This window comes from Protopterus annectens, chromosome 6.part0, assembly GCF_019279795.1.
Source record: "Protopterus annectens isolate FY-2018-M chromosome 6.part0, PAN1.0, whole genome shotgun sequence".
Classification (NCBI taxonomy): domain Eukaryota; kingdom Metazoa; phylum Chordata; order Ceratodontiformes; family Protopteridae; genus Protopterus; species Protopterus annectens.
Window position 1 is genome coordinate 60,122,415 of NC_056737.1, and position 18,468 is coordinate 60,140,882.

Below are 18,468 nucleotides of genomic sequence, written 5' to 3' on the forward strand. Positions count from 1 at the left end.
GCACACTCCCCACACTGCCGGGGCTGCTACTGCCACTACGGGAGCCCCTTGGTGTCCTAGCATGTCCACATTGACTGCCAGCTGTTGGTGTTGCTGGCCCACATCCACACGGGTGTTGCTGCATCCCCAGCACACGTTGAAGCAGGGACACACCACGGCTGATGAGGGCCATCATCTCACCATGCAGTCTATCCATGAGCTCTGTATAAGCATAGATTGCACCCGACAGATCACGGAGTTTGTCGCTTACAGATATGAGAGCAGCCCTCTGCAGCCTCAGGCCCTGTCTGGTGGAAAGTTCCATACGTGCCTGCACCGCCATGACAGCCTGAAACATGTGCCTGCTGGTATCAGTTATGTCGCCTTTGCCAGGAGCATGATGTCCAGCGGCCCTACCACGAGCACCCTGGGACATTTGCCTATGTGGTGCCCTGCCAGACATCTGGCTATGCCTGCTGCAACCAGACACAGTAGGCATGGTTACCACACTTTCCTTTGCACTTCCACCAAATGCCAGCTATGGCCACTGCTGATGGGGTATGTGTAGGCACTGAAACTGTGTACGGGGTTGGGTTGGCTTAAAGGGGGATGTCAAATGTTGGCGAAGTGTCAGCCCTTGACAGCCCCACCTGTTCCTCAACAGTACTATCATCATCGTTGCTGTCTGTTTGGACACTAACATCAGATTGCATGCAGGAGGGACCCTACCCACCTCGCCACCTGTGGGGGAAAACAATAAATGCACTTTGAAACCTGTACAGCATTACTAACAGTATATAAACACACACACACACACACACACACACACACACACACACACACACACACATATACACATGCACACGTCCATAATACCTATCTGTCTGTGGCTGTACAGACAGTCCCACGTATATGTCCATGTGGTACCCCATCCTGCATCACACTTGTTAACATACACCATTGATACCACTCCTTAACATATCAGTCCTCTAAATGCCTACACAAGCAGACATATCACAAGACCTGTTATTACATTACCTACCTGAACTGTGTGTAGCGGTTTTACATGGCCTCACTGCTGTCATTCGTTATGCACCATCTGTATGTTCGGACATCATGAGCATGGCCCCTATATGTGTGGGCTATTATGTTCTATACACAATATCACGCACTGGTGTGGCATGTGTATGTGATGCTCAGTACATGCCAGATATTCTGCTCATTCAGCCTATCATGTGACAACTGTAATATATGGAGACACTCCCTGGTGTTGACTAGTACTTCCCCAATGCATCTGTAGTGCTGCATACATGGATTGTAGGTGACCTGTCTTCTGAATGCGATATTAAGGGTGTACCTGGTGTCTGCCTTCCCTCTCGATGCCTGTTCCATGCTACAAGCCATATTATATTATCAGCTGTTCTGTGATTACACACATGACAGGTATTCCTGGTGTGTAATGTGGCAGTCCATGTCAATGTACTGTACGGTCCCAAAGGGAGGTACAGCTGTATGAACACTCCACAATCTCACATGTGCATACATGGCCACCCACACAAACACACACATGCACACACACGCATCCTACATGCATCAACATCCCTCCACCTCACCATAGTGACACTGCAGACAAACTAACTAACCACCAGGACACATACACAAACACATACGGGTGAGGTTGCACAATAATAGTACACACAGTCCTCCTATTACCCATATGTCGACATGCAGAACATATGGTACAGAACAACATGCAGTTCAGCTATAGTCAATCCATGCTAGCAACAGTATACATGTGTGTGATGCATGTGCTGTGTCACTAGGTGATGCCCCTTCCCCAGAATACCACTGCACCCATGTACACAGTATTGCTGTACACCTGTTCTGCACCCTGCCATGTACTGTGCACCACACCTCACAGGTGTACAACCCATTGCAGAATGTGTAGTACTTTGTCAGTTATGTCAGCTTTAATGCTCACAGCCCCTATGTTTTTCAGCAACACATACCTGGGATGATATGTGGACAGTTGTCATTGGTGAATGCCTGATGCCTGATTTACAGCTCTCAACATCAGCGGACCATGTATGACCAATCCAGTACTCTTACACTAACAGCCATCAGAGCATACCGTGGCTATGGGGGGGCATACACACCCTTCCTGATATGACGGACCCATCCGTAATCTGCACTGGGACCACATCACTGCATATCTTAACAGTACATGTGCCCAATATGTGACATATGGGTCATATACTTGGACATGCAATGGAACAGCTAGTCACCTCTCCCACAAGGGGGGATAATATACTAGACCTGACCATCACAAACATGGGGACAAAATGCTCCACACCGGAAGTATTGCCCTCACTGGTGAGATCTGACCGCAAACTAATCACCCTGGATATACATTTACCACCTCCACCCCCAGCACGAAAGACTACATTGAGAAACTTCTCAAAAGCCAACTTTACACTTCTCAAGACTGAGATGGTATCATTTAAGCCCACAGGGCCAATGGAAACCACATCCCACAATGCTGAATCCTACACAAATGCTTTCTACGGACATCTCCAAGAATGCATGGATCGTGCAATCCCAAATAAAACCAAGACCCTCTCCACCAAAGGAAAGCATCCTGTCTGGTGGACCCCAGCCATAAACAAATTGTCTAACCAAAGAAGGAAGCTACTGCAAGATAGAGCAAAATCCCATAAAGGGAAGGCATCTCTGATCAGCACTAGTAGAAAGCTACGTTCTCTCATAAAAATATCCAAGGCCAACTTTGAGAGAAAAATCGCCAAGGACATTAAAGATAACCACAAGGCATTCTTCAGTTATGTTAGAAACCTGGGCGGAAACCCTCAGATATGCTCAGAGTTAGTACACAACGACAAAAAAGTTACAGAACCCACAGATATTGCCAACATTCTGGCAGACAGGTTCAGTGCAAATTTCTCCCTCACCTCCAAAAGAAGAAATACTCATCCCAGCTGAATGTAACCTCCCTGTCATCTCTGATGTCCAGGTGAGGACCGCCCTCAGCAAAGCAAAAAACACAGCATCTATGGGACCTGATGGTATCCCCGACTGCGTGATACGTGAACTCCAAGAGGAGCTAAACCCGCATATAAAAATATTATTTAACCTTAGCCTTACTACAGGATATGTACCTGAACACTGGCGTACAACAACAGTGGTCCCACTCCACAAGGGAGGCTCCACTACAGACCCTGGGAACTACCACCCCATAAGCTTGACCAGCCTGGTTTGCAAAGCTATGGAAAGAATTATTATGGAACTCATAAACAATGACATTGGGGACCTACAGACACTTGATCCCACCCAGTTCAGCTTTGTAAAGGGCAGATCCTGCCTTTTGAACCTAGTTGACTTTTTCAAAACAGTCACTAGAGCCATTGATGAGGGCAAGGCAGTCCATACAGTCTACCTGGACTTGGCTAAAGCCTTCAACACAATACCCCACTCGGGGATCATAGATAAGCTAAACAGCTTAAATGTAAATCCATATGTCACAAGATGGGTTGCAAACTGGCTAAAGAACAGAACCAATAAAGTCAAGATTGCAGGAGCCATGTCAGACTCAAAGCCAGTCACAAGTGGTGTCCCACAGGGCTCTGTCCTGGGACCCCTCTTGTTCGGCATTTACTTCTCAGATGTGAAAGCAAACATGGGAGGGTTGTGGCTGACAAAGTTCGCAGATGACTGCAAACTAGGCGCCATAGTCGATACACCAGCTGACACATACATCCTACAGAAAGGCCTCACCGAAATGGACAACTGGTGCCGGAATCATAGCCTTAAACTGAATGCCAAGAAATGCATAGTCATCCCCTTTGGGAAAAACAAAGTACCCACAAATTATCACATAGACAATGACCCACTGAGTACCGAAAAATTAATCAGAGACCTGGGGACCCAAGTTGGTAGTGACCTCTCATTTGACACCCATGTTGCCAAAGTGGTTAGAAAGACTTTCTACCTTGCCCACCTTATCATGAAGGGGTTCACATCCAGATCAAAGGAGGTCATCATGCCCCTGTACTCCTCCCTTATCAGGCCCATGATTGAGTACAATGCCCCATTTGGTATGTACCTCACCCGGCACTTACAACAGCTGGAGAGACCCCAGAAGTACCTCACCAAGAAGATCAAGGGTCTCCAACATATGTCATATGCTGCCAGGCTAAAGAAACTCCAGCTCTATTCAGTAGCATACCGCCTGCTCAGAGGTGATCTGTGCCAGACGTACAAGGCCATGTCCAACCAGGAATTGATGGATATGCTCCACGTCAAAAAATCAAAAGCCATAAGAACCACGAGAGCCAAAGATTTAAACCTCAGTACAAACATGAATAGAACATGCTGGAGGGACAGATTCATAACTCAGAGGCTTCCCATACTTTGGAACAAAATCCCAGTCCATGTTAGGCAGAGCCCCTCACTGACTCTCTTCAAGAGAAATCTTGATGAGTGAATGAGAGATCGTAGGTTTACCCCGGGGGTCATCCCTGTGTCGCTACTTGACAGAGGCACAGTAAAGTAATTTTAATAAGTAAAGGGGTCTTCAATGTGTCACTACTAGACAAAGGCACAGTATTCTAAATTTATTCTATACACCTTAGTACCACTACATGGGGTGGCGGAAGCCACATCTCTAGGGCTAGGCTTGCAAATGCCCCAGGGCAGATAGCCTAGTACTAAACTATGAAACTATGAAACTACTTTCACATGCAGTGTCTACAGAATGTGTTAAGTGTGTGGACACTAACCCACGATGGATACACTCTGTGTGGGCATATGTGTGCTATGATAGTTTGACGCACCTCTTGTTGTGTGTACTACAGCAGTCACTACTCCTGGTGGGGGTATACTAGCATAGGCCATCTGCAATTGCCAGTGTATGTTCAGTCTGCCCTACACATGTCCCCCTACTCTGCATGATTGCAAGGTCTACTCATGTGCACATCCCTTGGTGTTCACACACTGCCGTTACTGTTACTGTGGGGGTAGGGTTATGTCTGCCACAGGTCCTGAACCTGACTATGTGCAGATACTGCCATTCATAGCATCCTTAGGATCCATGCTGCAGTGTACTGGTGTGTCATGCTGACACCCCCCCTCCTTCAGACTTTTTCCTGATGCATGACAAGTATACCTACACATCTGTGTTGCTTTGCAATGTCCCATACACTAAACACCACATGTTACAGCCTAGTCCCAGCTGATAATGTGGACTACTGTAAAGCCATATGCCGTAGTGTATCTCTACAGCAGTTGCCATTGTCCTACAGGTATATACACTGGTGTTTCACTGTATATAGATGTTGTTCCAAACATGTCCCTACTGTAGGTCATGTCTCCCACCATAATGTTACTCCCTCTAGACACATTCCACACTGACAACATGTTAGTTATCATGCAGGTGCTTGACATACCCTTCCAATACCACATCATGGTCACCCCTGTGATGCCATGCATTTCACAGCAACACGACATGCACATGTACAGCATGCATTCTGGGTAGGTTTATTAGATGTGTGCATGGAATATACCATCGTCATTACATGCCCGGTGTGTTGGCAAGCATCTACATAAACCATACTCACGAGCTACAGGCTGCTGCCTTGGTGGTATCCCGGAGGGACCTACATAAGTGGGTGAGAGATGCAATGTCAGTGGCCACACCTGTGGCAATGCTACAGGGTGGGTACAGTAATACAATGCATCAATGGTACAATTCCACAATACTATCACATCTGGACATCTGTTTAACACTACTATGCAGCAACACAATATATCTATGACATGTCAGATATGCATGATCTACCTGTACTGAAGCAGATGTATACACAACAGTGATCTACTGATGTGCCCTGTGTCTTTACCTGCACGCTCCTTAGCTGGTGTGTCGGTGACATCCACCTCCACAAAGGTGTTCGGCAGTTGGTGGCTGGCCAGATGGCCAGGTGCCATGAGGCTTGCCAGGAGCTCCTCCACATGTGTCAGAGTGGGATGGATGGCATGGCCCCCCTGTGATGAGGTGATTCCTCAGGACTGCAGCAGCACCAGACGGGCATTATGAAGCAGGTTAGTACAATGATGCTGGATCTGCTCATAACTGCGGTTGTGCAGTCCAGCATCATTGACACTGTAGACTAGGTCATTCTGCAGTGCGGTCCACTCCTGTTGGTCATGGGCAGCCCTGCCAAACAGCACTGGGTAGTGTTGGATTAGGTATGTGATGAGCACTTTATTTTCAGATGCCAAATATGTAGGCATACGTGCATGTGACTTCTTGGCTGAAAGACATAAAGATAGAAACAGGTCTGAGCAACTCATACAGCATGTTTACCACAGTTCGTAATTCACATCTCTGTTACCCCCCCACCATATCAGCTTCAACAAACTGTACACACAACTCATTAAGTATGACTACAGCTTACCTACCAGTGGGACAGATATTGTATTGTGTCACACTTTCTGCTATGTGATTGTAGCCATGTTCCCTGTGTGGACACTATCATTGCTGGCATGTTACAGACTATTTACCTGCATGTCATTGTCAGGGCCACTATGGTTCCATTTATGCCTGTAGTATGGCTGCTTTCTGATTGCTGCACATCTGACATTCTGTGTTATTGGGGATATCTATGCATGCTGTTGGACATGTTCCAGTATTGTGTAGACTATTACTACCAACATATGTTCTATAACAGTGACACAATAACATGTATATGTACTATTGGCTAGCAGAACCACCTCTCCAAACCCATCAGCCCATGTTACCTGGCCACATCGCATGTGTGTCCCAACCTGGGGCCTCTTCATGTACTGGTCCAGCAATACCATCAGGTGGAACCAACCCACCCCGGGGGCACACACAGACATGTTCCTGTCCCCTGAGTTCAGGTCCAGGATCTGTTCTATAACGGGCTCCACAGACACATGTGGGATATGCTACATCACTCTGAGGCACCCAGTACACATTCACTGGGCCGACATGCTCCTCCTGCTCAGCCTCCAGGCCAGGCACCTTCAGGACGTGGACTGCTGCTGTGAATAGCAGTGGGTGTGAGGCTTGTTCCCATTGTGCCCATATTGGGGCTCATGGGGCATCTACATCACAGACCACACACAACATCCATGGTGTTTACCCACCACATGTCACATACCAACCCTGTAGACTGTCCTCTATATCTACCAACCTTGTCCACCTCCACAACTATACCTGTCATACTTCCCCATATTCCCATTCCATACTTCACAGACGAGGGCAATGTGGTCCCAACAAGGGATTAACGTGACATACCCGTCCATGTTGCACACACTGCCAGCTGTAGATATCTGTGTATATTGCTATGTATGCTGTTGCCTCGCACATAGCATGCATCACTGTGGTAGTAATATAGGGGGCATGTATTTACATACATATATGTTTGTGTGTGCATTTGTATATATGTAGACATGTGCATATATTTATATATCTATATATGTGTAGATATATGTGATATATATATGTGTGCTCATATATGTGTCTACACATGGGTATCTGTATATTTGTGGAAATACATGTTGATATATATATATATATATATATATGTGTGTATATATATATATATATATATATATATATATATATATATATATATATATATATATATATATATATATATATATATATATATATCTTTATATATTATATATGTGTACATATGTACACATATGCATACCTATATGTGGGGTACATTCAGACATCAGGTCCACAATCTCACAACACCTTCCTGCACAGCTGCACTGTTCTGCCTTGCTACAACACAGACAGGTGTCACATATGGACATAGCCTGACATTAAGGGGGTATATGTAGGACCAGATTGCAGGTAACCCTATTACACACCTATGGCATTCCTGCATGCTACATTACAGATTATCTTGAGTATCCTGCAAGTGGTGAGCTGTGGGTCCCACGTGTAAATCATAATGGCATTAATTCCACCACCAGCTATTGGCCACGTAATATACATACTTCCCATTAAACAACACACACTATGATGACTTACATCTTGTCAGTCAGTGCTGATCTGCACAGTTGACGGCTATGGCCCACTACCCAAAGGGACAGACACTATTGTCCATAGCAGTTGTTCAGTTGAACATCATTACAACAACACCTGATGGCACATATAAATCATTCCACATCATCTGTCCCATTATTATGGACCAGGTACTACATTCAGTTACATGCATATATACTTCACATACCTATGGTGAGAATGATGTCAGTTTTGTATGGTTTGCTGGATGTTAGAATAGTTTTTTTTTTCCCTCTGGCTTTTACTTTAACTTTGCCTTAGGCTTTTTTTTTGTTTGTTTCTTTCTCTCTCTCTCTCTCTCTCTCTGTCTCTCTCCAGTAAATGGATTGAGCTGCTTTGAATAGATAGCAGCATGGCTTTAGTAGGTGATGCACATGATCAGTTGATGGCCTCTGCACCAATCAGTGTCCCCCACTTGCTACCTGCATGCAGCTTGCTGTGTAGTACTTCCAATTACCAATGTCATGGCAACCACCTACTATAAATCCCTAAATCATGTGGGCATGGTCCCTTTACCTTTCCTGTGTGATGGACATTCTTCTTGTGTGTGGCTATCAGTGTTACAGACAGCAGGTATCAGTACCTCTTACAGGAGAACCTGCATACCCAGGCCAGCTACATATTTGTAGGAGGTTCCAGAACTTCAGACAGAGTGTGAGCAGAGTTGTGGTATGAATTGTATAGTACTGGTGTTACATGGTATGTGTGTACATACTAGTTTACCTTGGAATGCAGTATGTCTGCATAGCTCTCAACTATGGGCATATCCTCTTGTTTTATTATTATGTTTTGTCTGTCCACCACACAGGTCTTGTGTCAGATATTTCACTGGCAGTGTGTGTGTTGAGTGCTATCAGTACATGGCTACATCTATTTATGTTTCTAACTTCAAATCCCTGACTAAATGTATGTTGCAGACTATCCTGTAACACCAGCAACTTGCTTAGTGTATGACAACATTTTCCACATATGGGCCTGTGTTCCAGCCTCTGTCCTCCACCTACATACCAAGCTTTGCACATATGACATGCTGTCAGTGGTTGTTCTGTAGTGGGCTGTGAGTATGTCATGCTGCCATTCCTGCCATCAGTCCACTGCTGTTTTACCCCCCACAAATATGGTGGGGCTGGGGCCATATATGTGTGGACTTCACCTACACAGTACACGTGTGCCCTTATGCACTCCAGAGGCCACTGTATGTAACAGTGGTATATGGCCCTGTATCATTGAGTCTGGGAGGGATGCATCATAACTAACCTAGGCTGTTACAACATGTGGGGGTATCAGGGGTAAGCTGCCTTAAGGTATCTGGATGTACATTACCATACAATTCACCTAAAATTAAATTAATAAAATAAATTGGATAAATGCAGGCCTACTGCTTCCTGCCATACAGACTGTTCTGTTTCTCAGTGTGCTTGTGATGGTGTCATTTATGCCTTGTTATGTAACAGTTACATCCCATTGTGTCAACTGAGGCCTTTACCTCCTAGGAATTGTGTACAGAGTGCAGATAGAGGGTGCTGAACTATACATCTGCATCACTTACTGTTGATTGTTTGGTATCCTTTGGCTCAGTCTGTCTTTACTATTGTACTACTTGAAGTCCTCGGCCTAGACAGCAACATTTGTTAACCTTTCCAGACTACTGTATTAGTATAACTGTTTCACAGTTGCATTACTCTGTTTATATGGATTTTAGTGTCTAAACAGCTATATAATATAGCATAAACAACTGTAATAGTACACAAATAAAGCTTTCCCATTTATGCAAATCTGTGTGTGGTGTTATATCGTTTGACCTCTCTGTGGTATATGTTGCAGGCAACGATTGTCATTTGTATGGGTGGCTCATACAGTGTCCAGTTGTTCAGGTGTTAACTGTAGGCATAGTGGCTGTTCCATATTGTGTGCACATTCTACATATATATCTTACTATACCTATCTCTGCGTGTGTATGTGTAGTTACACACATATATATATATATATATATATATATATATATATATATATATATATATATATATATATATATATATATATGTATCTGCATATATGTGTCTGTGTATATGTATCCTAGGGATGTTGATAGCTTCCACATTTTACATTCCCTATGAGAGCCAGACTGTACTGCATGATATGCTACTGATACCAGCCTGACATCATACAGGTGGAATGGAGTACTGTTAACATCTTGTGCCCATGTCCTGTCAAGTCCTGGTTATGGGATCTGCAACAGTTGGTAGTATATTGCAGGGTGGATGTGTTTGGCTGTTGGGGGTATACCTATTCGTACAAGGCATATGTTGTTTGGGGCTTCTCAACCCCATTAACAGTGCATGTGGACATATATGTTTTTGTTATGCTCCCATTGTTATCTACAGATGTATGCCCATATATACCTATATAGATATATATATATCTGCTTACGTATATATAACTTGCTATATATATATATATATATATATATATATATATATATATATATATATATATATATATATATATATACATATAGATGTAGACATATATATCTATAGATGTATGCATTTGTATGTATATATATATATATATATATATATATATATATAGATATATATAGATATATATTTCTATATTATATCTATAACTACATATATAGATATGTTTTATCTATTTAAATATTAATATAAATATATATATATATACACACACACCCACACACACACACACACGCACACACACACACACACACGCACACACACACACACACACACACACACACACACACACACACACACACACACACACACACACACACACACACACACACACACACACACACACACACACATATATGCATCTACATGTTGGAATACATTCCCTGTACTGTTGAATGACTGGGCTGGATTATATGTTTGTGAAAACATCAGGATTATGTATGTCTGACATGGCTTAGTGGTACATCACTTTGGATATGTTGTGCAGGGGCCTGGGTTTGAGCCTTGCAGAGGCTGTTTATTTTGTTGCTGGGCAGAACAAGGGCCGTTGGATGCAGAGGGATTAAGGCACTTTTAAGCAGTTGTAAGCAGGTTTGCATGGGTTTGCGTGGAGGTAAGCACTGCTAATTTCCGGTTACAGTTTCTTATACTCAGTTAGCTTCTCAATTGCTTAACCTGTGTCGGCATTGCCTACCCCCATGCAAACAGGCTTATACCAGCTTACTGTTGCTTAAAAGTGCTTACTCCTGGTTCCCCCTGTGCTAATTTCTTTAAAAGAAAAGAAAAAAAGGTTGATAGGAAAGTGGTGAAAAAGGGGCACAAAGAGGGAAAGACAGTAGGAAAATATCTATGGATGTACAGGAAGGGTGTGGGGAAGGTCTATAGCTTCCCATTTCTTCTACAGCAACAGTTGTGCATATACACTGAAGCTGGAGGTAGATTTGGACACTCAAACCCCTGGGAGAGGGGTGAGGATAACAATAAATTGTGATGCCAGTTAGACCAGATTACATGTGTCCAGTGGACACGTGTGTGAAATGGACAGCTATGTATGGGGCAAGATTTTCTTTTGGGAACAGATTGCCCTTTTTTTTATTTTTTTTTCAGGTAAGAGTGGGATGTTGGGGAGGGATAGTAGGTATATTTGGGGAGGGAGGTTTGGTAGGTTAACAGACAAAATCAAACAAGACACATACAGGGGTGGTATGTGATACATGTGGGGGGTAAACACCTTGATGGGGAGGGTTGTTGGGAAATCAGAAGCCCATGAGCTCCCTAGTGGAAACAGTGTGACTGAGGTCCCCACCCATGGGCAGTCACCACTGCACCTTCGCAGCCCCAAAGGTGGCTGTACTGGGCGCTGAGTCACAGAGCTGGGCTGACCCTCTAGTCTCGACATGTGGCCCTCCAGCTGGCATAGCAGATCACCAAACTGCTGGTTGAGCTCGCTACACACCACGACCTGGACCTAGTGATGGGTGAAAGGTTCCTGTCTGTGCCTGATCCCGGGGGGGGGGTCGAGCCCTATCCCCTGAGGCGACTCCACCCAAAGATGGTGCAGGACCAATGGACAGGGAGGTCCCGGGTTGGGCCCTAGACATGCTGGTGCCCAGTGCCATGGCCAACTGAGGTGGGACAGGTGGGTCCGCTGGGACCGGCCTTCCCAAACGTGGTATAGTGTTTAGATTTTATCATCATATGTGGGTTAGTAATAGTCAACACATTCCAGGGTTAGGTATAACAGCATGCATAGATATTCCCATTAACCCAGACACCAGATACGGAACAGTTGCATAGCAAACAGAACACATGCATATATGGGACCACAGTGGTAATAAGAACAGCATGCAGGTACATTGATGGCACCATGTCACCAATGTTGGAATAATTCAATATAGCACATGCATGGGAACAAATAAAAATATTTTATCAACCAATAGGTCATAATCAGAACACTGAAGAAATTACATACAGGTTTGGGTGAGTATGTTGCTTATTGATGGAGATATGGTATGGGGGAGAGAAAGATGTCAATTAACTAGTATATTTCTGTAGTCCACATTACTTTCCTAGTCAGTGCTGTTATCTGTACCTTACAAGTCTTACTACACTACCCTATAGCCTTAGTTTGGGCAGTGATATGGCTGTTGCCATCGTTATACATGAACTGGTTTTACCTGCACTATACACATCTTACCTGGTATACTTGTGGAGGGAATGTTTGTTAACACTGTTTCTACACATACTCCCAGATTCCAGGTTGATGCTGTGCACATAGCTATCCAACTCTTTCTGCACAGAATCTGTCCATGTGTTGACCACATGCAAGTGTACCGGGACATATCTAGACTATTGCCCTCTTCAACCTTTAGTGACTTGACACACACATATACATGCTTTCCTACACAGTTATATTATGTAGCACAGTGTGGGTGACAGTGATCAGTGATACTTTACTATTCAGAGAAACTGCAACAATCACAATTCCATACAATACCAGAGTAAACAGTACCAGTACAGCGTATAATGTTTTTTTTATTTCTCAGCACAGTGTTCGTATCCGACGTACCTGTGGGAGCAATGTTTGTTGGCACTACCTGAATGTTGCCACACAAAGTTCCAGATTGCACATTAGTATTAAGCACATACATCTCACTCTGTTACTGTACATGCCTTGGTCACAGCTTGACAACATGGGGGTGTAGATAGGACAAACTTGGCTTATTACTCTCCTAACAGTTTCAGGAGTTGCTACAGTGACAGGTTTGTTCTCATAGATGTTTGACAATCACTTGTATTCCCTGTTTGCTGGCTAAACATCTGGGATCATCCCACAGACTTACCAGGGGACAGGGGGACAGGCAGCAGATATGGGCCCATATAATGGACATTTTGGTCTTATCTGTACAGTTGTGGGGTATGCAGCCTACTTCCACTCCCAGGATTCAGACCATGGCTGTGTCTGGTACAACTTTAACACTGTCCATCAGAGTTGTGTGTGCTATATAGATATTGCTGTATATCTCCTATCTGCTTTCTGCCTTGTACTTCTCCTGTGCTTTTGGATTCTGACATTGTATTACCACACTCTTATACAGATTTCCTAGACAGTTATATTTTGTAGGACAGTGTGGCCGATAGTGATGAGTAATATCAGGGCAACTGCATCAGTCACAATGCCATACAATACCAATGTAAACGGTACCAGTACAAGGTATCATTCTTGTATTTCTGAGCACAGTGTTGGTATCTAACAGGCCTGTGGGAGAAATGCTTGTTAGCACTACCTGAATGTTGCCACACACAGTACCAGATTCCACATTACTATTATGCACATACATCTCACTCTGTTACTGTACACACTCTGGCCACAGCTAGACAACATGACTTCTTAGTCTCATAAGTTTTGGGGAGTTGCTAGTGTGCCAGTTTTGTTCTCATAGATGTGTGTCAATCAGTTGTATTTCCTATTTGCTGCCTATACGTCTGGGATCATCCCACTGATTTCCCAGGGGGCAGATTGACAAGCAACAGATATGGGCCACTTTACTGGACATTCTGGACATATTTGTACAGTTGTGGGGTATGATTCTGTATACAGACTACTACCACTGGCAGGATATGAACCATGGCTGTGTGTGCTAAAAATACAATAGTTCACATCTCAGTTGCATGTACTGTTCAGGGTTTGTTGTCTACCTTTTCCCTGTTTTCTGTCTATGTGCCTCTCAGTTGTACTAAATGGCCTCTGGGGATTACACCAGTCATATACAGGCATTCCTTCACATTCTATTTATGGTGCATGGTATGTGTAACAGTCTTTAATACAACAGTACTATTACATGAATGCAAATCTACATTACCATATGAGTGTAGACATGCAGTCCAGCAGTTAGACATTTATTGTCAGGCTATTACACTATTATTTACATGCATACTATATGAGTCTCTTCCTGCCATATTCTCCAGTGTATGCAGTACATGCCTTAAACAATACAGGTTTTATACAGGCAATTAATTTACTAATACTTTTAGATTTATTTCCTATGACAGTACATGCAAGAGTATTACTGACCTGCCTCACATCGCAACCTCTCCAGGTGACGTCCATGGGCCTCTTGGTTTGCAGCTTGCTTGTTTGCAGCTGTGGAGGGCATAAGACGAATATTTAGCCATATCTATCCATGATATACATGAGCTGGCATTTATTACACACATAGTGGGGTGATACTTACACACAGCTGGGACATCCCCTGCCGTTCTAGCCTCTTGAATCCACTGCTCCAACAGTTCCCCTTTATGCCGCTTCAGGTCGGCATAGTAATGCCTGACCTGCTCACCAGTTTGGGGTATGCCAGTGGCACTGGTGAGGTCACAGACAAGACGGTCCCAGGCTTCCGCCTTATATTGGGAACCCTGGTATTGGCCCTGCAGCAGTCTCTGCTCATGGCCTTTGACAAAGAGTCCTGCCATGACTCTGGACTCATGAATGCACCAGCGCTGCTCCCGAAAGTGCACACCCTTTCCCCTTCCTGACATGGTGCCTGCAAGGTTAGCTACAACCAGTTATGAGATGTATTCTCGCCTGTTGGGTTTAAGTAAGGCCGATTTCCTGTACTTTTCCATGATTGGCTGGTTTTAAAAATGCTAGGCTATGGGCAGACCTGCTTACCTAAGGTTGGCATTGTTTAAAGGGGTATACCAATGGACACATTGAGTTAGCTGACCTACACATTGCTTACACCTCCTAAGCTGGCCTGTGCAATGCTTAGCATTGCTTACATTAGACTTTGCATTATATTTTCTTTTTGGCATTAATTTATTATTCATTACATCTTATATGTATGCCTGGTACACATGATTCATGTGTACTTACACTGTATGGGGTCATTGTGTTTTATTGGGTACTTCAACACTCTATTACAATTACACCTGACTTCTGGGCTTACTGCTGTACTCCAGTTTACATATTTATGTTATGTAGTGAGTTATGGAACATATGACTGTATACTGATTACTTTCACAGGTTCCGTTTGATTTTACTATAGTGAAGACTTGTTTGTTGATACCTCATTCATCTGTACTGCTATGATGGCTTGGTGGTTCACTACTGTGACTATAGTGAATAGGGTCTTGGGTTCAAGACCTGCAAGGCTGCTTATTTTGTTGCTGGGCAGAACAAGGCTGTTGGGTACAGAGTGATTAAGGCTCTTTTGAGCAGTTGTAAGAGGGTTTGCATGAGTTTGTGCAAGGGTAAGCACTACTAACCTCCAGTTAATGATGCTTGCAGAGAGTTAGCTTCTAAATTGCTTAACCTGTGTGCGCCTTGCTTACTTCTGCGCAAATGGGCTTTAACTCGCTTACTAGTGCTTACATATGCATACTACTGCTTAATGGTGCTTAAACTTGCTTACTAGTGCTTTATTCATTATGACACTGACACCTCACATATGCATTTAATGCAGTACTCCAATTCACAAATATATGTTATTTAGCAGGTTATGCAACAAAAATATTGGTCATAACGTGCTTTGCCATGGAAAATGGAATATGCTGCAGTGGGACTCGAACCGGGAATGCTTGCTCGAAAGCCGAAAGCTCTGCCCACTACACTATTGCTATGCTTCCTCATTTGCATATATCTGCCTTGTTATCCTCTTCAGGGATTTAAGCTGCATTAACCATTGCTAAGCGATGGGCACACCTGCGTACCTACAGTTAGCTTTAATCGGATTTTTAATAAAAAAAAAAAAAAAAAAGGTTTGCTCATTTAATTTGTATTTACTTACTGTAGTACATGAGGAGCGATGTTGGTGGGAATATGTGGACACCTATGAGCAGTCACTCTCATTTCTTTTGCCTTTCTGCTGTTCTTCATTGTGGGGGCATGTATATTCTGAGAGCTCTGCTCTCAGACACACCCCTTGCACTCTTACACGCTCTATGTAAGATTAGGAGCTCAGGCAGCGCACCTCTTTAATATGCATGGTGCGCTGCCATCCTGCTCCTAAATGGCCGCTTCCATGCAGGACTAAGCTAGTCCTGCATGGAAGATTAGTAAATCTGGGGGAACGTTTCTAAACCTGTAATTCCTCAGTGTACGATACCGTGACATGTTAACCACATGATCTGAAATATGCAGTGTTAACCAAAATCAAGCTATGCATCTCATAATTAACAAGTCCATATGCTCTTTAGGGTTTGAAGGCTTCTTTTTCATAAGCCTTTGCACATGTATAAATCTGTATCTTGACATAGTGATGTGGGTCATGAGATCTAACCTGAGGAGAATATTTTATGATTTTTGATCTTACAGCTATTGAGCTCAGGATGATCTCTAATTGTATCCTATTTCACTAGCAACCGTTATGCAGCAGTGACTAGAACTAGAACTAGAACTAATTATGTGACATACAACATCACACTTTTTAGGAGAGGCTATTCAATATTATCAAAGGCTTCACTATTGTACAAGAGTTAATAAGTAACACACATGATGTTGAACCTTATAGTACTCATAATCTGGATGGCACAGAGTTACTCAAGAATGAGGATAAGTGTAAATTACTGTAGTCCAAAGGTTCCAAGTCATAGTGACAAGATAGAAAGATAGGCTGCATCTATTTCCATGTTTTCATTTACAGATGACACCAGTGTCTTTTCAGGAACTGATATTTATACAAGTGTGCAGTACAAGTGATGAGTTCTGTTATAAGAACACCTTATGCAAATCCTTTTGAAGATATTTGGGGACAGAATATTAAATATGAGCATGAGTTACCATCTTTTGGAAGAGTCACTTTTTTGGAAACATTACCGTCTCATAATCATTATACTGTGGAGAGGTACTGCATAGATATTATATGACTTTCTCAAAACTCCTTATTCAAGTCTAAATCTTGATGCAAACTACGACTTCTCTAGTATCTTATTTCTACATAGTGTGACCATTTGGTCTGAAGAAGATTCATTACACACCACTATTTACAGAAAGAATGCATTAGAACTACTGTCTTACATCAGTAGAATGATTATGCAGTATAAATAAAAAACAATATAGTGCATGATTTCAAAGAATTAGAATAATTTACTCACTCGACATTGAATGGGACGTGATGTTAAATCAACATTTTTTTTCAAAGGGAACATGAATGAACAATATCACCGGAAACTTCTAACATGACTGAAGATGTGCCAGGGAATAAACTGTGATTAAAAATGGAGTAATAGGAAAATACTACTCAGTTTTCACAAAGGCGTATTATAGCTTAGAACTGTTTCAAAGAATGTTGGCCAGTTTTCAGCCTGATATAAGGATAGCACCATTTGTACCACATTAAACTTAGTTTGCTTTTAGAAAAGGAGCTAGCCTACCAGTATGTGTAACCTAAGTAGAAGTAAAAGTAATTTCTGAAATGTGCTCAGATGTAGCAGGTTGATTTCCATGGCGACACTATGTAAACATGTTAAATGTAGTAAAACATTTAGCATTGTTAATAATGAGGAATGTAAAGCTAGGGGATTGGTTTCCTGTGCTGTTGATCATACGATCTATTCACCTACCTGTCAACATACAGCATTTTATATCTGGAAAAAATAAAGAAAACTGAAGTAATAAATAACAGTCCAGAGATTAGAAATAAGGAATATCTACAAATGTTTTTAGGTGTTATTGAGAATAAACTAAATATGCAAAAAAATCTTTTTAGGTAAAAATATTTATAAATTTCAAGCTATTGCTGCTTTTTAATGTTTGTGTTCAGATTTTAGCAAGGTATTTGATGATATACTACATAAGTGGCTAGCACATATATGTCATCCTTCAAGCTGGTTACAGGCAATAACATTCTGTTTTTTTCTTTTATGCAGGATTACAGAGAATGGCAGTAAAGG